Consider the following 20,984-nt stretch of genomic DNA (forward strand, 5'->3'; position numbering starts at 1 on the left):
GGGAATGGAGGGACTAGAATACCCAGAGAGGTTGTCAAAATTAGGCCTATTTACTTTGGAAAAGAGAAGGCTTAGGGGAGACCTCATAAACATGTATAAATACATCAGGGGGCAATACAGAGATCTCTCCCATGACCTGTTTATACCAAGGATGGTGACAAAGACGAGGGGGCACACTATGCGTCTGGAGGAAAGGAGGTTCCTGCACCAGCATAGAAGGGGATTCTTTACGGTCAGAGCCGTGAGACTCTGGAACTCTCTGGGAGAGGAAGTGGTGATGTCCAACTCACTTAATGAGTTCAAGAGAGGCCTGGACGCTTTTCTTGAGAACAATAAAATTACATTTTATGCTTAGTTAATTAATCCAGGGATTTAATCTGACTGCCAGATTGGTGTCGGGAAGTGAATTTTTCCTCAATGATGTAAATTGGCCTATACCGCATGGTTTTTTGTTGCCTTCCCCTGGATCAACGCTGCGGAATAGCTGCAGTGCACAAGAAATAGGCTGAACTGGATGGACGCTTGTCTTTTTTCGGCCTTATAAACTATGTAACTATGTAAAAACTATGAATAATGGCCCCACATAATCCTCCATACAGAATAATGGCCCCACATAGGGGTGGCTGTTCTGGTGTCGCGGGCCAAATAAAACCACCCTGCGGGCCAGATTTTCTCCATGGGCCAGAGTTTGACATGTATGCTTTAAAGTGGCTCTGTCAGAAAAAAAAAAATTATTTAAAATATATGAAAAAAAACAAAACATGAAAGTTAAAAATAAAGATAATAAAAAAAGTAAAAGAAATAAGCATATGTGGCATCGCCGTGTTCAGAAAAGCCCAATCTATCAAAATATGAAAATTATTAGCCAGATTTGCAAACATTGTAAACAGAAATTTTTTTAAAAACGACAAAATTATATTGTTTGGCTGCTGCAATATCACAAAAAATGCTGTAACAAGCGATCAAAAATCTTGTAAACAGCAGAAAGTTTGTAAATTTTACTAATAAACCTAATTTGCAATGAGTTTGAATACTTTTCATAACAACTAATTTAGTAGGTGTTATTTATAGTCTTAAGAGTATGAACACATGGCATTTTTTAGACACCAGCGTCAAGTTAAATATTTCAGGAAAATGCTGGCGCAGTTTCTCCTGAAGCATCTTTCTTGCCATTGTTATTTGCGGCAGGGGCGCCATCAGGTCATTACTGCCCTTACTGCTGTATGGGGCCAGGTGAACAGCTGTAAAGAGCAGGGGCCGGGGCCCCCCTCTTGTGCTTCTGGTCACCGGGCCCCGGGTTATCACGTGCTGGTGCTGAGAGCATATGATGGACTGGGACTTGGGGGTAGGGAGAGCATATGATGGACTGGGACTGGGGAGTGGGCAGAGCATATGATGAACTGGGACTGGGGAGTGGGCAGAGCATATGATGAACTGGGACTGGGGAGTGGGCAGAGCATATGATGAACTGGGACTGGGGAGTGGGCAGAGCATATGATGAACTGGGAGTGGGGGGTGGGGAGAGCACATGATGGACTGGGGAGTGGGTAGAGCATATTATGGACTGGGGAGTGGGCAGAGCATATGATGGACTGGGGAGTGGGCAGAGCATATGATGAACTGGGAGTGGGGAGAGCTAATGATGAATTAGGAGTGGGGGAGCAAATAAAGAATGGGGGTAGGGAGAGCAAATTATGAATTGGGTGTGGGGGTGGGGAAAGCAAATTAATTGGGAGTGGGGATGGGGCTAGCAAATAATGAATTGAGGGTGGGGTAGCTCAAATAATGATGAATTGAGCGTGGGGGTGGGGAGAGCAAATTATAATGAATTGAGGGTGGGGGAGAATAAATGATGATGCAGTGGGGGTAGGAGAGAGAGGACATGAAAAAATGAATTGGGGCGGAGAGGGGCATGTAAATATAATTAATTGGGAGAGGGGGCATTGAGGGTGACAGAGTGTGACTAGTAATGAATTGGGGGAAAGAGTACAGGTTCTAATTAATTGATATATTTATTAGGTGGGGAAAGTGGCTATTTACAGTCAGTGGGGGCAAAGTGGTGGATTACAATTTATATTTGGAATGGTGGGTTACATAATAGCTACTTATATATTAATGGTGGGTGCATGTCTGTATTCAGCTGCGTAGTGTAGAAGTTGGGGAATGTGCTTTAGATAACTGTGATATTTTATGCAGAGAAGAGTCCTGGCTGGAAGAAGTGATGGCGGTCTGCGCTGGATGAAGGACTTCAACTAGTCAGTGAAATCTTTCGCATTGTACTGTATCTATATTTTTTATCCGTGCATCATGAATCGTGGTATGTGTTAAAGGGGCCCACTGAGACTCTTTCGCCTGAGGCTCACGAAAATCTGGAGTCGGCCCTGATAGCAACAGTTAACAGCCTCCAGCCAATCAGAGGCTAGCAGCTGACATCGGCACGCACATCGCCGGCAACGACGTCATTGCCATGCGCCAGCGTGTCCGCGCCTCAAATGGATGAGGAAGAGGACGCCGCTGTACCGCCAGGTAAGGAGAAATTTTTTTTGTTTTTTTGTATGGGGCCAGGATGGGAGATCATATGGGGCCTGGGGGCAGGATGGGAGAACATATATGGCCTGGGGCCGGGATGGGACATCATATGCAGCCTGGGGGCAGCATGGAGACACATGGAGACACATGGGGCCTGGATGGGAAAACATGGGGCCAGAAATGAGACACAATGGGGGCCAGGAATGAGACACAATGGGGGCCAGGAATGAGACACAATGGGGGCCAGGAATGAGACACGTCATTACAGGAAGGGCCAGGATGTGAAACATTATTACGGCTGTGATGTATTTTATTTTTGAGGATACGGTTTTCAGTGAGGGGGGTCCTGTTACGATGCAGGCCGGCACTATGTCGCCTTTTTCTTCATCTGGCGTAGTGTACAAGTTAGGGAAAAATTGAGGAATGTTCTCTAGATAACTGTTATTTTCTGCAGAGACGAGTCCTGGCTGGAAGAAGTGATGGCGGTCTGTGCTGGATGAAGAAGAGAAGCGAAGATGAAGGACTTCAACTAGAGACGTCACTGGTGAGTCAGTGTGTTACCTGTACACTTACACTATATACAGGGCTCAGGGCCGGCGTCAGCACCCGGTGCACCCAGGCAAGTGCCGGGGCCCTGAGCAGGAGGAGGGCCCACTCGCGGTCAGGCTCCCCGCCGGGCTATGGGCGGAGGAGAGCGGTGCCAGCACCTGCCCTTCTCCCCCGCTTGCTCAGGGCCCCGGCAGCCGGATACTTACCTCTCCCCGTGCCACTGCAGATCCGCTGTCTTCCTGCTGTGCGTTCCCTGTGACGTCTCAGGTCAGAGGGTGCGGTGACGTCTTTCCACCACGCCCTCTCCTGAGCCTTCACAGGCAGCGCAGAGCGGGAAGACGCCGGCAATGCTGGAGTCAGGACCTGAACAGTGGCAGCAGGTGAGGAGGAGTGAGGTGAGTATTTTTTTTTTTAATGTATGGAGGCATGGAGCATTATATGAGGGGGTGACATCCTGCATGGGGCATTATATGGGGGGGGGTGACATCCTGCGTGGGGCATTATATGGGGGGGTGACATCCTGCATGGAGCATTATATGAGGGGGTGACATCCTGCATGGGACATTATATGGGGAGGGGGGTGACATCCTGCATGGGACAGTATATGTGGGGTGATATCCTGCATGGGGCATTATATGGGGGGGAGAAGTGATATCCTGCATGGCGCATTATATGAGGGGAGTGACATCCCGCATGGGGCAATATATGGGGGAAGTGACATCCCACATGGGGCATTATATGGGGGGGTGACATCCTGCATGGGGCATTATATGGGGGGTGACATCCTGCATGGGGAATTATAAGGGGGGGACAGTCTGCATAGGGCATTATGTGGGGGGAACAACCTGCATGGAGCATTATATGGGGACCAGTATCCTGTACGGAGCGTTTTATGGGGGCCAGTATTCTGTATGGAGCGTTATATGAGGGCCAGTATCTTATACAGAGCGTTTTATGGGGGTCAGTATTCTGTATGGAGCGTTATATGGGGGCCAGTATACTGTGTGGAGCAATTTGCTGGTTTCTGAGCTATTATGGAATTTACAATAGATATCGCTCATGTAATGTAAGAAGTGAAATCTTTGCATTGTACTGCATATATATATTTCTCTGCGGTATCTGTGCATCATGAATCGTGGTATGTGTTAAAGGGGCCCACTGAGACTCTTTCGCCCGGGGCCCAGAAAAACCTGGAGCCGGCCCTGACAGGGCTCCTGTGTATAAAGTCACTGGTGATCTCTGTATTACCTGTACACTATATACTATATACAGAGCTCCTGTGTATAATGTCACTGGTGATCACTGTATTACCTGCAGGGGTGGATTAGGAGTAGCCAGGGTCCAGGCAGTTTAAAAGGTGTGGGTTCCCCCAGGTACCTGATGTATCACGTGACATGCCACATAATCCCCTTTGATAGATCATGTGATAGGTCATGTGAGTAAAACGCAGGTGCTCTGGTGCAGATCTGTGGATGGAAAACGGCAGAGATAGCGGCACGCAAATTTATCTCTTACATACAGCACTATACATAACATAGCGATATACATAATAGAGCAGGGGTGGGAGAATAATTTTCATGAGGAGCCACATGAGAGACCGTGACTGTTGTGGACGCCGAACCATTATGCTGAAATTAACTTTGGTAATTCTGATCAATATTAATATTAACATATTGATTAGAATTATTTTTTATATTAATTGTATCACTTAATATTGAGCAGAATTAAGTATGCTCACACCACCCTATCTACAGTATGAGTCCCCACAGAGCCCCCTACATGCAATATGAGCCCCCAAATAGCCCCCTCAATCAACAAACAAAGCCATCAACCTATGGGGCTCTTATACATGTAAACCATAGCAAAAAAAGACACCTTAAAAATTCTCCCTTTCATTATTTCTTTTAAAAACCCATTACATAAAAACATAAATGCACATACATTTGCACAGAAAAACAGGGATTTAAAAAAAAGAGCAGAAATGAGGGGATATAGGGACTAGTTTTACCTTTTACAATTCCCTTCCTGACAGTGGAGGTTGGCACACTAACTTGAAACGGTATGGCGCCCCCACTCCTCGTTGACTACCCCTATGTGGCCTTACCAATACTCTAACTGATCAGGCATCCTCAATCAGATAATATGTAATGAACATGTATATATATATATAAAATATAGATACTAGTGGGCTGAGGGATCGATCATCAATACTGTTCAACAATCTGGCCAGAAAAACCCTAACAAAGTCCAAAAGAAACACATATGATGTCCTTGTCAAACAAACAATAACCCTTCAGATCATAAATGGGCAGTCAATTAGCAGTGCAATTAAACCACAAAACATCCATATACCTCATATCACGTTTCTATGGACATGGACTAACTATGTATATATATATATATATATATATATATATATATATATATATATATATACACTGCTCAAAAAAATAAAGGGAACACTTAACAGAATATAACTCCAAGTAAATCAAACTTCTGTGAAATCAAACTGTCCACTTAGGAAGCAACACTGATTGACAATCAATTTGACATGCTGTTGTGCAAATGGAGTAGACAATAGATGGAAATTATTGGCAATTATCAAGACACCCTCAATAAAAGAGTGGTTCTTCAGATGGGGACCACAGACCACATCTCAGTACCAATGCTTTCTGGCTGTTGTTTTGGTCACTTTTGAATGTTGGTTGTGCTTTCACACTCATGGTAGCATGAGACGGACTCTACAACCCACAGAAGTTGCTCAGGTAGTGCAGCTCATCCAGGATGGCACATCAATGCGAGCTGTGGCAAGAAGGTTTGCTGTGTCTGTCAGCGTAGTGTCCAGAGGCTGGAGGTGCTACCAGGAGACAGGCCAATACACCAGGAGACGTGGAGGGGGCCGTAGGAGGGCAACAACCCAGCAGCAGGACCGCTACCTCCACCTTTGTGCAAGGAGGAACAGGAGGAGCACTGCCAGAGCCCTGCAAAATGACCTCCAGCAGGCCACAAATGTGCATGTGTCTGCACAAACGGTTAGAAACCGACTCTATGAGGGTGGTATGAGGGCCTGATGTCCACAGATGGGGGTTGTGTTCACAGCCCAACACCGTGCAGGACACTTGGCATTTGCCACAGAACACCAGGATTGGCAAAGTCGCCACTGGCGCCCTGTGCTCTTCACAGATGAAAGCAGGTTCACACTGAGCACATGTGACAGACGTGACAGAGTCGGGAGACGCGTGCAGAGCGATCTGCTGCCTGCAACTTCCTTCAGCATGACCGGTTTGGCAGTGGGTCAGTAATAGTGTGGGGTGGCATTTCTTTGGAGGGCTGCACAGCCCTCCATGTGCTCGCCAGAGGTACCGAGATGAGATCCTCAGACCCCTTGTGAGACCATATGCTGGTGCGGTTGGCCCTGGGTTCCTCCTAATGCAGGACAATGCCAGACCTCATGTGGCTGGAGTGTGTCAGCCGTTCCTGCAAGATGAAGGCATTGAAGCTATGGACTGGCCCGCCAGTTCGCCAGACCTGAATCCGATTGAGCACATCTGGGACATCATGTCTCGCTCCATCCACCAACGTGACGTTGCACCACAGACTGTCCAGGAGTTGGCGGATGCTTTAGTCCAGGTAGGTCTGGGAGGAGATCCCACAGGAGACCATCCGCAACCTCATCAGTAGCATGCCCAGGCGTTGTAGGGAGGTCATACAGGCACGTGGAGGCCACACACAATACTGAGCCTCATTATGACTTGTTTTAAGGACATTACATCAAAGTTGGATCAGCCTGTAGTGTGTTTTCCACTTTTTTTTTGAGCAGTGTATATATATATATATATATATATATATATATATATATATATATATATATATATATATACTGTATACAGTATATATATACCCTATATGGCTGAACAGTTGTGCACTTAGCTTAATGGCATCTTCTTCTGACACATTTCCCTCCTCTTTTAGTAATTCAGGGGTTCATCAGGCAATTCCTTCAATCAGGACAAGAAAAAGAGACCATCAGCCGTACTGCAATGAGGATAACAGCTCACAGGCCTAGACACTATGCCCCCACATAGCCCCTTACATACAATATAAGCCCTCACACAACCCCCTATATAGAGCATGAGTCCTCACATAGTCCCCAATATACAGTATGAGCCCCCACATAGCTTACAGCCTGTAATTACGCCCTGGCACTTTGATTGACAGCTCCCAGTGCAGTGCATCATTGACCGAAAGCCAATGGTTCCTGGGATGAATAAAGTCAATTTTTTCCCCATGAGCTGCACTTTCAGTACAGCGGTCAGGCACCTTTCTAACGCTTGTAAGGAAGCTAACGGACACATAGTTGATGGGAGGTATGTATAACCGAGATGGTTGCCATCTGTGATGTAATCCTGGAGTGTTGCTCTAGTGCACATAGCGCTAAGAGGTTTGTTAGGTGCGTCCGGGCCCAGATTTTACGGGTAGCTGGAGAGATGGGTGGATTTGGCTACCCACATACCTCACCTCTGGGTGTGGTTAACAAGGTAAAATGGAGTCTGTTATTTGACACATTGTTATTGGACACTGTGTGTGGAGGGAAAAGGCCTCCGGTGTGATATCAAGACGGAGGCAGGGTACTAGATGCTCTCCAGCCTGTGTGCTCACAGGACTGGCTAACCAGAGACTTTGGCTAAAGGACTGTTTTCTTTATTTTGCCTGCACTGAAGGCTGTTTGTTTTCCTTTTGCTTGTGGATGATTTATGAAGCAATAAACCGACATGGACATTTAAACAGAAACGCTTCTTTTTTTGCCTCCCGACGCACCCAAGTGAATAGAAATCCCACAATTGGTGTTAGAAGTGCAGGCAGCGTTACCAGCAAATACAGTACGTGTGACTGCTACAAGACGTACTGCATGTCCTGGGCGAAGTTTGCCATAAGCCAGCAAGTGACACCAGACAAAATGGAGGACATTCTTAAACATCTCGTGCAAGCACAGCAGGCACTGCACCAGCAGCATCTGCAATTGTTACAGCAGCACAGGGAGCAGCAGCAACAAATGGCGCAACTGGAGACAAGTAAACTGCTTATGCAGCAGCAGCGACAGGACCAGCACCGTCAATAGCAGCAGCAAATTGATTTGCTCGCAGAGGCGATTCGTGGCATGGCGACAGCTCCGACAAGGTCGGTGGATGATTTTTCCATCCGGGAGGCGGTAAGCAGAGCCCTGCAGAAAATGACCTCAGGGGATGATACAGAGGCCTTTTTGCCTGTTTTTGAAAGGGTCTCCAAGAGGGGGTAACTTCCGCCAGAGCAACCTCAGAGGTGCTGGTGCCATACTTGACGGGGGAGCCCCAGAAGACTTACTGTGACTTGGCTTTGCAAGACGCCAAGGAATATGGCAAGCTAAAAACTGAAATTTTGGCGTGCTTGGGGGTAACGATGACTGTCAAGGCGCAGCAGGTCCACCGCTGGGCGTATCATCGTGACAAACCCCCTCACTCCCAATTGTTTGACCTACTGCACCTGGTCCAAAAATGGTTGCAGCCGGATCCTCTTCCCCTGCGCAGATGGTAGAGCGAGTGATGATGGACCGGTTTGTGCACTCCCTTCTGAGGCCAATACAGATTTGGGTTGCCCAGGGTGATCTCTGGAACGCTGATGAACTGATCGGATTGTTCGAGAGGTATCAGGGGGTTGAGGGTTCCTTGGGAAGGCAGCCCACTCCATACTGGGGTTCCCAACAGGGGCGGAGGCCCAAAAAAGGGTGGGGCGTCCAAGGTCATGCCAAAGGTCCCTGCTGGCTATATTATATGCTGGAGATGGCACGGCCCAGGTCATATAGCCGCCCGTTGTCCCCTGACCTCCAAGCAAATGGATGTAGCATCCAGGCTTCGTCCAGGACTTATTACACCCCATTACTATAGAGCGGGACTTTTGTTTGTTTTGGGATCTGTGGGGGAAGAGATCAAGGCTTAGTTGCTCGAATAAAAAGCCGGTTGGACCTAAAGAAGTATCACCACACCCAGAATCTGACAGGTTTCCCTTCTGTGTCCTTGTGGGGGATGAGGAGGTAGTGTCCCCTGGGACTGACTTCCTGAGTTAGGGGTGACCAGCGAAAATTTTGTGTCCACTCAACATAGGGACTTAACTCTAAGGAAAGCATTGAACAATGTAACAGTCATAAATGTTATTGCGCCGGTGGCTGACACGAGATTTCCCTATTTTATGTTGAGTGGGGAGTTATTGTACCAGGTTACGAAAATGAGGGTTAAACTTGTGGAACAGTTATTGGTACCAGGAGCCTATAGATGGAGGATGTTGGACATGACACATTTAATGTCTTGGGTGGCCATTTGGGAGTGGAAAAAAACTCAGAAATGGATCATGCAGCGGTTCTATTGGCCCGGATGTCACCGGGAAATCTTAAAGTATTGCAGGTGATGTCCTACGTACCAGTTAACAGCCCCCACCTCTCACTTTCGAAGTCCCCTCATGCCATTGCCCATCATTGAAGTGCCGTTTGAGAGAATTGCCATGGTCTTGGTCGGTCCCCTGGTTAAATCTGCTCGTGAGCAGCACTATATATTGGTAATCCTGGACTATGCCACACACTATCCTGAAGAGGATCCCCAGAGAAACTCCTCGGCAAAAAGTATAGCTTGCGAATTAGTCCACTTTTTTTCCCGGATAGGATTACCAAGGGAGGTCCTGACTGACCAAGGAACACCCTTTAGGAGTAAGGTGATGAGGGAAATGTGTAAGGTGTGTAAGGGCCTGCAAATCACCCAACTAAAGACATCAGTATATCATCCTCAGACAGATGGCCTTGTGGAAAGATTCAATAAAACTCTGAAGATTATGCTGAGGAAGACCATAGAAAAGGACGATAGAGACTGGGACTGTCTCCTGCCGTACCTGTTGTTCTCTATCCGAGAGGTTCCACAGGCCTCTACTGGGCTCTCGCCATTTGAACTTCTGTATGGCCGACATCCGCGGGGTCGCCCATCTCTATATACTACTAACAGCAGTTGTGTGAGCAGTATATAATTACAACATAAGTGTTACCATATTATCATTGATGCAATTAAGGTATTTTTTTGTATTATATGCAGAATACGTGTGAACTGGCACAGAATAGAAATGAATTCTTGTTATAATGACACATGGGGAGATTGATATTCTTGCACTGTATACTTGTGCACTATCCTTTCCTGATGTATATTAATCACTGATTATGGCGTGTTACCTATATATACCTTGTTTCTGCACTGTGAATGTTCATGGTTTGAGATAAACTCACAGTTAGAAGGGCCGAAACGTCGCCCGTACATGGGGAATAAAGGCCACAGTTTCTTTTACTATCAAGTCTGGAGTGCTGACATTTTTTGCCGTATATCACTATAAATAAATATGTATCTGTATCAATCTCTAATCATGTGGTTACTTTTTTATATGTAAAGCAATAACTGCACAGATGTCCTCATGTATATGAAATGTATAATCTACAGACTCGAGCCAATCGATCACAGGATCTATTGTAGTGGGACCAAGGTCCCACAAACGTCTTCGGCTGGTATTGGGACCCCGGCATCCTGGATGTATGTGGCATTTACAAGGGTGCACTATTTCCTGACCGGCCTAATTATTTTGCATGACCCTGACCTGATAACCATGGAGTCCTGTGGATCTTTTTATTCAGCTCTACAGTACACTGTATTATATATTGATGATGGCTTACACAGTGATTTTGGCCATGGCACAGTTTGTGCAGCACAAAATCATTGCAATCTCCTGCTACATTACATAGCAGCAGAAATAAAGTGAATAGGGTCACATTACATCCTCTAGGTACCACAACAAGCAACTGAAAAAAATCATAACTTGTCACATCACCGCAGAGGTCGCAATGTGACCCTACTCACGAGCGTCATACAGAGTCTGATGGGCAGAGGGCAGTGCTGGACACTTAGGCCGGGCAGTGCGAGCTCTGGCTGTGAGTTTAGAAAAAAGCACAGGGAGTTTCCCAGTCTGGAGAGCAGCATGTAAACAAACCAGGTGCAGGCAATGTAGTGAAATTCAGGAGGAACGAAAGTTAGAAACCACAAAATTTATAGGGGAGTTATAAATTATAATAGAGCACAGATTATCTTAAAAGTTTTATTTTTCGGTCTGACAACCTTCTTAAATTGGTGCCAGATGGAATTGGCTGCTTCTGGTGGTGGTGGTCGCCAGGTGGAATTGGCTGCTGGTGGTGGTGGTGGTGGTTGCCAGGTGGAATTAGCTGCTTCAGGTGGTGGTGGTGGTCGCCAGGTGGAATTGGCTGCTGCTGGTGGTCGCTAGGTGAAATTGGCTGCTGCCGGTGGTGGTGGTCGCCAGGTGGAATTGGCTTCTGGTGGTGGTGGTGGTCGCCAGGTGGAATTGGCTGCTGCAGGTGGTGGTGGTCGCCAGGTGGAATTGGCTGCTGCTGGTGGTGGTTGCCAGGTGGAATTAGCTACTTCAGGTGGTGGTGGTGGTCGCCAGGTGGAATTGGCTGCTGCTGGTGGTCGCTAGGTGAAATTGGCTGCTGCCGGTGGTGGTTGTGGTCGCCAGGTGGAATTGGGTGCTGCTGGTTGTTGCAAGGTGGAATTGGCTGCTGCTGGTGGTGGTGGTCGCCAGATGGAATTTGCTATTGCTGGTAGTCGCCAGGTGAAATTGGCTGCTGCTGGTGGTGGTGGTCGCCAGGTGGAATTGGCTGCTGCTGGTGGTGGTGGTCGCCAGGTGGAATTGGCTGGTGGTTGCTGTTGCTAGACGGATGTTTCTTTGCTATATAGAGTGGAGATATAAGAAATAATGTTAAAGTGCATTCAATTCACAAGATAAAACCATTTTTTTACACTTTCTGCATGCTTCAATAGTCTCCATAGGAGACTAGAAGCAGCAGTTGTCTGATAGCTTCTACTACATACAGGCGATAAGCAGATCGCTTGTATGCAGCAGAAATGCTCACTTGCTATGAGCGCCGACCACTAGGTGGCGCTCATAGCAATTGAGACATGACAACCACAGGGGTCTGCTGCAGACCCTGGGTTGTCATGCCCACCCATTGGTGACCCGCGATCACGTGACGGGGTCACCGATGGGCGGGGCTTAAGACGCACTTCCCGGAAGCGCGAGTTAAATGCCGCTGTCAGAGATTGACAGCGGCATTTGACTGGTTAACAGCCGCGGGTGGATCGCGATTCGACCCGTGGCTGTTGCGGGCACATGTCAGCTGTACAAATCAGCTGACATGTGCCCGGTTCAGTGCGGGCCCAGCGCCGGAGCCCCCGCTGAAACGGCCTTTCCGAGCTGGTGCATAATATTACTGACCAGGTCGGAAATGGGTTAAAATATGAAAAAATGAATAAAAAAAGCATAAAAGTTGGAATCACCTCCTTTATCCCCCAGTGAATAATAAAGAAAATAAAAATATACATCTGTGGTATCGCTACATCCATAAGTGTCCAGTCAAAGCATAAAAATAATTAACCCGTTTGGAAACATCATAATCAGAAAAAAATTCAAAATGATAAAAAATGTGTTTTTTTGTGTGCAGCAACACTGTAAAAAAATGTTGTAAGTAATAAAAATGTCATATCTGTCAATAAATTATATTGATAAAAACTTTGTCTCACCCCGCAAAAAATAAGTCCTCACACAGCTCTATAGTCCCAAAAATGAAAACATTATTAGTTTTGGGAAATGGAGACACAATCCCCCCCAATTATTTTTTTTTCAAAAATCTGTTTTTGTTTTCACCACTAAAATAATGAAAAAACTACTAGTTTGGTATCGCCGTAATCATACTGATGAGGAGAATCACATTGGCAGGTCATTTCTTACCACACAATGTTTGCCATAAATATAATTCCCAATATACAGTACAGACCAAAAGTTTGGACACACCTTCTCATTTAAAGATTTTTCTGTATTTTCATGACTGTGAAAATTGTACATTCACACTGAAGGCATCAAAACTATGAATTAACACATGTGGAATTATATACTTAACAAAAAAGTGTGAAACAACTGAAAATATGTCTTATATTCTAGGTTCTTCAAAGTAGCCACCTTTTGCTTTGATGACTGCTTTGCACACTCTTGGCATTCTCTTGATGGGCTTCAAGAGGTAGTCACCGGAAATGGTTTTCACTTCACAGGTGTGCCCTGTCAGGTTTAATAAGTAGGATTTCTTGCCTTATAAATAGGGTTGGGACCATCAGTTGTGTTGTGCAGAAGTCAGGTGGATACACAGCTGATAGTCCTACTGAATAGACTGTTAGAATTTGTATTATGGCAAGAAAAAAGCAGCTAAGTAAAGAAAAACCAATGGCCATCATTACTTTAAGAAATGAAGGTCAGTCAGTGCGAAAAATTGGGAAAGTGTCCCCAAGTGCAGTTGCAAAAACCATCAAGCGCTTCAAAGAAACTGGCTCACATGAGGACCGCCCCAGGAAATGAAGACCAAGAGTCACCTCTGCTTCTGAGGATAAGTTTATCCGAGTCACCAGCCTCAGAAATCGCAGGTTAACAGCAGCTCAGATTAGAGACCAGGTCAATGCCACACAGAGTTCTAGCAGCAGACACATCTCTACAACAAGTGTTAAGAGGAGACTTTGTGCAGCAGGCCTTCATGGTAAAATAGCTGCTAGGAAACCACTGCTAAGGACAGGCAACAAGCAAAAGAGACTTGTTTGGGCTAAAGAACATAAGAAATGGACATTAGACCAGTGGAAATCTGTGCTTTGGTCTGATGAGTCCAAATTTGAGATCTTTGGTTCCAACCACCGTGTCTTTGTGCGACGCAGAAAAGGTGAACGGATGGACTCTACGTGCCTGGTTCCCACCGTGAAGCATGGAGGAGGAGATGTGATGGTGTGGGGGTGCTTTGCTGGTGACACTGTTGGGGATTTATTCAAAATTGAAGGCATACTGAACCAGCATGGCTACCACAGCGTCTTGCAGCGGCATGCTATTCCATCTGGTTTGCCTTTAGTTGGACCATCATTTATTTTTCAACAGGACAATGACCCCAAACACACCTCCAGGCTGTGTAAGGGCTATTTGACCAAGAAGGAGAGTGATGGGGTGCTACGCCAGATGACCTGGCCTCCACAGTCACCAGACCTGAACCCAATCGAGATGGTTTGGGGTGAGCTGGACCGCAAAGTGAAGGCAAAAGGGCCAACAAGTGCTAAGCATCTCTGGGAACTCCTTCAAGATTGTTGGAAGACCATTTCCGGTGACAACCTCTTGATTCTCATCAAGAGAATGACAAGAGTGTGCAAAGCAGTCATCAAAGCAAAAGGAGGCTACTTTGAAGAACCTAGAATATAAGACATATTTTCAGCTGTTTCACACTTTTTTGTTAAGTATATAATTCCACATGTGTTAATTCATAGTTTTGATGCCTTCAGTGTGAATGTACAATTTTCGTAGACATGAAAATACAGAAAAATCTTTAAATGAGAAGGTGTGTCCAAACTTTTAGTCTGTACTGTAAGTTAGAATTGCTTTTTTTATGCTAAGTAAAGTACACACATGGCTATACTGGGGCTGTGACACTGATTAAAACGATACCTGTGGTGCAGAAATCTGTTTTGTGGATTTTGTGTTTGAAGCGGTGGAAGTTTTTTTCTAATCATAGCTTTGTGCGTCGGGGCGGGACAGTGAGATGGAACTGTGGGTAGGGTCTTCGGCTCTGCCACAGCCCCTCCGCTGCTCTTGTTGTCTTTATCGTCCTCCTGGTTTAGACTTCGCGTCGGTGCTGTCCTAGCCACAAGTGGTGCTGGTGCACATTGATCTCTTTGCAGTTTTTAGGAAAATGGCGCTGGTGGTATCACATGCGCAAAATTGACCTCCCGGTGGTCTTCAGTAAAATGGCGCCAGTGGTGGCACATGCGCAGATTAAGATCTTGGCTAGTCATTGAGCCGAGATCTAAATCTGCCAGTGAGCCACCACCGGGACCATTTCCCTGAAGACTGGCAGGAGATCAATGTGCACAAGTGACGCCCGCGGCTAGGACAGCACTGGCGCAAAGTCTAAACCAAAAGGACAATAAAGACAACAGGAGCAGCGGAGGGGCCGTGGCAGAGCCGAAGACCCTACTCCCAGTCCTGCCCCGATGCACAAAAAAAACTTCAAACCCTTTATGCGGAAAATCCACAAAACTGATTTCTTCACCACAGGTATCGTTTCAATCAGTATCACAGCGCCAATATGGCCATGTGTGTATTTTATTTAGCAAAATCCTGCTGACAGGTTCTTTTTAAGAGTATGTTCATACTGAGTCTTTTTCCTCAGTCCTTGGAGGGGAAACAGCAGAAATTCCTAGTTTTTGAGGAGTTGTGAATTTTTGAAGAGGATTTTGAAATTTCTGTTCCAAAAACTCAGTAAAAAAAAATCAATGTGAACACTCCCTAAAGCTAAACATTGGTTACATCACGGAGAGTATGTGCTCATAAATATTTTTTTAGGTTTTTTTTTCAAGCAGATCTCCAAAATTCACCTCAAAAATTATTCCAGAAACTCTTGGAAAACAATTCCAGTTCATTTCTATGGAAAATCCACTTTGAACGCTTCAGGAAAAAAAACTCTTCCAAAACCTCTTAAAAATCAGGTATATAAGATGTGCAGTCAGAAATATACAGTAGTAAAGAATCATCTATATCATTATGTCATCATTTGCTAAGTACATCTCTGCTCTTACATGATCAGGGTGGTGGTCTTCTCCTGATCATCATTTTCGGTGATCTCATATCTACAGTACATAAAACATCTCATGTAAATGTGCAGGTAACGGTGCGGATTAGGGTCAATATTCACAGTGAAAATATACCAATAAAATCATACTTTATAAGATATGCACTAAAAAGAGCAATACTTAAAACCAACACAGTACTCAAACAAGAAATGCTCCAGGGGCCGGGTGGTGATCCCTAATGGAAAACTACAAGTGTAACATCTGACGATGTGGGGTCCCAAACTGACCCTATTATATATCCTACCTAACCACGGGGGTTGCCACCCTAGAAAACGCAAATGGCGCTCCTGCTCAAAGACTGGCCCCAATAATCCCTAATTGCCCAAAGGGGAACAGGTCACAGTTGTTAAGTCAAAATACAGAAGGGTGATATCAGGATACAGGTATATTACCCACACAGGCAGACAGATATGCTGATAGCTGCAAACTAACATGGAGTCACATCCTCATTAAATATAAAGGTGAACTAGATTGATTTGTGCAAATCCAAACAGTATAGAGCAAGTTCTCATATATGGCATTAAAAATTATTGTAGCCTAAATGACAAAGCCCCAATCAGCACTAAACATATTGTAACCAAATCACTCAACGCGTTTCCCCACCAGCATCAGAGGATCTTCAGGAGAGAACACAGAAACAGATCTGCAGCAAAAATAGGTAGAGATATAAAGGCCAAAGGACTTCACTTATTTCAATGGATTTCAGTAACCACAGGTCCAATGGAGAGTGGGCTCCTCATAGAAGCACATATCAAAGAATATATCCTCCGAAGGTGAATGGCCCCATAGGAAGTGTGTGCCACAACTGTGGAGCTCTGTTCCTTAAGTGTGTCCAGGACCGGATGTGGTGAGCCCCCTTACCCTGGAGAAGGGGGTCTCTCCCTCATATCTCATAGAGGGAGACTGGATACCATACAACAGGGGTCTCAAACACGCGGCCCGCGGGCTGCATGCTGCCCCTCCGGCTGCTTCTTGCGGCCCGCAGGCACAGACTCCGTAACTATCGCGGCTCTCTCCAGCTGCCGCCGACATCAGCGCTGTAATGCAGTGTATTGCCGCGCAGAGACCGGCTCTCTGCACAGCAATACCAGTGCCAGCCATATTGCAGACATGGTCCCCCATCCAGATCCCCCATATTGCAGACATGGTCCCCCATCCAGGTCCCCCATATTGCAGACATGGTCCCCCATCCAGGTCCCCCATATTGCAGACATGGTCCCCAATCCAGGTCCCCCATATTTCAGACATGGTCCCCCATCCAGGTCCCCCATATTGCAGACATGGTCAGTTGTCTGTTCTCCTTTACTACACACAGGCGATCATCAGATCAACTGTGTGTAGCAGAATTGCTCACTGGCTATGAGCGCCGACTGCTGGGTGGCACTCATAGCAATCTGGCAATGACAACCGCAGGGGTCTCCTGCAGACCCCGGTTTGTCATGCCAAACCATCGGCGACCCGCAGTCATGTGATGGGATCACCGATGGGCGGAGCCAACCTTGCGTTTCCGATAAGTGCGAGTTAACAGGTAAACAGCCGCGGGTGGATCGAGATTCCACCCGTGGCTGTTGCGGGCATATGTCAGCTGTATAGATCAGCTGACATGTGCCCGGAAAGGTGCGGGCTCAGCACCAGAGCCCGCGCTAAACAGGGGGTTGTGATGTGTGTTGTACTATTACGGCAGACGTCATAAAGGGGTTAAACCCGTACAGCACACTGATGGTACACTAACTCCATCCATGAGCTGTACGTGTTTATCACGGACCCATAGACTTGTATTGGCCATTGTCATCCGTGCTGCCAGAAAAAACAGACCTGTCTCCATGTGTTTTGCAAGGACACCCGGTTAGGTTATAACGGGTACCGCATTTACTCTTCCGGGGTGGTGCCGTGTATACACCAATTGTCTCTGTTGATACATTTTGTAATATCACAAGGTAGTTTTCTGTCCACAGCATGGATGTCTATACCTGAGGGACTGTCGGGGCCTATTCCCTCACACATACTACCAGGACGATCCTTTTCAAAAACAAGAACAACCATGTAATGAAAGAGAGTAGTAATTATACTGAGGATTCATTCCAAGCCTGTGTTTTATGGTCTGGGTACATAATGCATTTTCCGGACTGGCTGCGAGTCTCCTCACCCGAACCCAACGGCTTCATATGTGCCTGAGGATGTGGAGTGTGGGGTCCGGAGATTCACAGTCGGACTGGAAATCACGGTCCATATAGCCTTAGGGCCGTTTCACACTGCGTTCTTCACCACGTTCACTCGGGGCTTGAGTCCGAACCCCCCGCAAAACAGGATTCGTGCATATGCGCCGACAGGGCCATTTACTATAATGGTGCAGATAGGACCATTGACTCTACCTTCACCATTATAGTCAATGTCACTGTCAGCGCATAAGACCCAATCCTGCTTTGAATTTATTAAGCCTGTGAATTAATATTCAACAGATGAGAGAAAAGCAGCACGAGCCTATAATACTGTGTGGATGGGGCCATGGTGGGATTTGAACCCACAACCCAGAGCCGCGCCGTCACTAAGCTCTGAGCCACCAAACCTGTAGGAAAAAATTGTGCTTTGGCTGAGACCACTTCATGTCTTGGAGTCCCTGGCAATGTCCTGCCAGCTACATATGTGGTGGGCAAGCCACATAGGAGAACTCTCCGATCTGCCGCCTATCTATCCTATCTATCTTCTGATAGATATCTGGCTCGCTGGCAGATGCTTTCTTTATAACACTACCATGATCTCTGCACTGCACCCGATTATACAGGTAAACCTCAGCTCTATTTATGTGCCCGTGATGGCAGAAACTTTTAACTTAGGGAGACTTAAAAAAAAATATATCTAAAGTGACCTGCTGACAGTGACCCCGCCCCTGCTGACAGTGACCCCGCCCCTGCCGGCAAAATGTCCCGCCCCTGCTGAATATTTAGGGCAAATTTGTTGAAAAGTTGTTGGTTTTGCCACCAGCTCATTTGCATATGTTGGTGAGCGAGCGCTCTGATTGGCTGGCTGTGGAATGCTGCATCTGCAGCCATGTGATAGACCGGAACATCACCCTGACAGGACAGGTCGCTGCACGAGGGATACGGGGTCACAGATTAAGGAAATGGGGCGTAACACAAGGCTGTATTTACCCCATGGCACCTTAGAGCGGGTGTCTAGGTCGGCAGACTGCAGGGGGCGACGTCAGCATGATTGAATAAACAAACATGTATTTCCGCTGCTTCACCGCTGGACCGAGCGTCAGTATTGCCGATGATATTTGGTGGGATATCAATCCATCATCTACCACATCCTATACATAATCTAGGGCAGGGGTCTCAAACACACGGCCCCCTCTGGCTGCTTCTTGCGGCCCGCAGGCACATAGACCCCGTAACTATCGCGGCTCTCTCCAGCAGCCACCGACATCAGCGCTGTAATGCAGTGTATTGCCGCGCAGAGACCATCTCTCTGCACAGCAATACCAGTGCCAGCCGCCGGCCTATCAGAGGCCAGCAGCTGACATTGGCGTCCCAGCACAGCGGCGTATGACGTCACTGCCATGCGCAGATGTCAGCGGCTGGCCTCTGATAGGCCGGCGGCTGGCACTGCTATTGCTGTGCAGAGAGATGGTCTCTGCGCGGCAATACACTACATTACAGCGCTGATGTCGGCGGCTGCTGGAGAAAGCCAAGATCGTTATGGGGTCTGTGCCTGCGGGCCACAGGTGAAGAAAGGACGCTGAGGGAACGGAGGACAGGTGAGAATCTTTTTTTTTTTTTTCTCGTGTGAAATACACCACAGGGGACCTGTGCTCAGTATGGGGGGGGACACTGTGCGCAGTATGGGGGGGGACACTGTGCGCAGTATGGGGGGACAGGGACCCTGAGCGCAGTATGGGGGGACGGGGACCCTGAGGGCAGTATGGGGGGACGAGGACCCTGAGCGCAGTATGGTGGGGGACGGACCCTGAGCGCAGTATGGGGGGACGAGGACCCTGAGCGCAGTATGGGGGGACAGGGACCCTGAGCGCAGTATGGGGGGGACGGGGACCCTGAGCGCAGTATGGGGGGGGAGGGGACCCTGAGCGCAGTGTGGGGGAGATGAGGACCCTGAGCGCAGTATGGGGGGGGTGGGGACCCTGAGCGCAGTATGGGGAGGCGATAGGGACCCTGAGCGTAGTGTGGGGGGGCGACGAGGACCCTGAGTGCAGTATGGGGGGACGACGGGGACCCTGAACGCAGTATGGGGGGGCGACGGGGACCCTGAGCGCAGTATGGGGGGGCGATGGGGACCCTGAGCGCAGTATGGGGGGGCGACGGGGACCCTGAGCGCAGTATGGGGAGGCGATGGGGACCCTGAGCTCAGTATGCTGGGGACGGGAGACCCTGAGCGCAGTATGGGAGGGGACAGGCACCCTGAGCGCAGTATGGTGGGGGACGGGCACCCTGAGCGCAGTATGGGGGGGCGATGGGGACCCTGAGCGCAGTATGGGGGGGCGACGGGGACCCTGAGCGCAGTATGGGGGGGCGACGGGGACCCTGAGCGCAGTATGGGGGGGCGATGGGGACCCTGAGCGCAGTATGGGGGGGCGATGGGGACCCTGAGTTCAGTATGCTGGGGACGGGAGACCCTGAGCGCAGTATGGGGGGGGACGGGCACCCTGAGCGCAGTATGGTGGGGGACGGGCACCCTGACCGCAGTGGGGGGGGGGCGGGGACCCTGTGCGCAGTATGGGGGGACGGGGACCCTGTGCGCAGTAGGGGGGGCAGCCCTGTGTGCACTATGGGGGGAGGGGGACCTAGATGGGGGACATGTCTGCAACATGGGGACCTGGATGGGGGACATGTCTGTGAGATAAGGATCAGGATGGGGGACCATGTCTGCAATATGGGGGACCTGGATGGGGGACCATGTCTGCAATATGGGGGACCTGGATGGGGGACCATGTCTGCAATATGGGGGACCTGGATGGGGGACAATGTCTGCTATATGGGGGATCTGGATGGGGGACCATGTCTGCAATATGGGGGACCTGGATGGGGGACCATGTCTGCAATATGGGGGACCTGGATGGGAGACCATGTCTGCAATATGGGGGACCTGGATGGGAGACCATGTCTGCAATAT

Source organism: Phyllobates terribilis, unplaced genomic scaffold, assembly GCF_046119375.1.
Source record: "Phyllobates terribilis strain yellow unplaced genomic scaffold, ASM4611937v1 Scaffold_5__5_contigs__length_657084704, whole genome shotgun sequence".
NCBI lineage: Eukaryota > Metazoa > Chordata > Amphibia > Anura > Dendrobatidae > Phyllobates > Phyllobates terribilis.